The sequence below is a fragment of the Aptenodytes forsteri genome, unplaced genomic scaffold (genome assembly GCF_000699145.1).
Source record: "Aptenodytes forsteri isolate BGI_AS27 unplaced genomic scaffold, ASM69914v1 Scaffold23, whole genome shotgun sequence".
In the NCBI taxonomy this organism is placed as follows: Eukaryota; Metazoa; Chordata; class Aves; order Sphenisciformes; family Spheniscidae; genus Aptenodytes; species Aptenodytes forsteri.
In genome coordinates this window covers 688,828-689,046 of record NW_008796043.1, presented here as the reverse complement: position 1 = coordinate 689,046, position 219 = coordinate 688,828, and positions in this window count along the sequence as shown.

Sequence of the window (219 nt, the reverse complement as noted above, 5' to 3'; positions counted from 1 at the left end):
GTGCTTTCCTTCCCCCCCCCCCCCCCCCCCCCCCCCGCGGAGAATGGGCTGCTCCGACCTCCCCACGCCTCCCTGCCCGACCGCAGGACTAGTTTTGCCGCGAAATTCGGTCCGGTGCGGGCGTTTCCCCTCTGGGGTGGGGGGGGGACGACGATTTGCCATTGCCGAGGACAGCTTCCGTCTCGTAGCACAGTACCCCGCAGGCATACTACTGTCAGT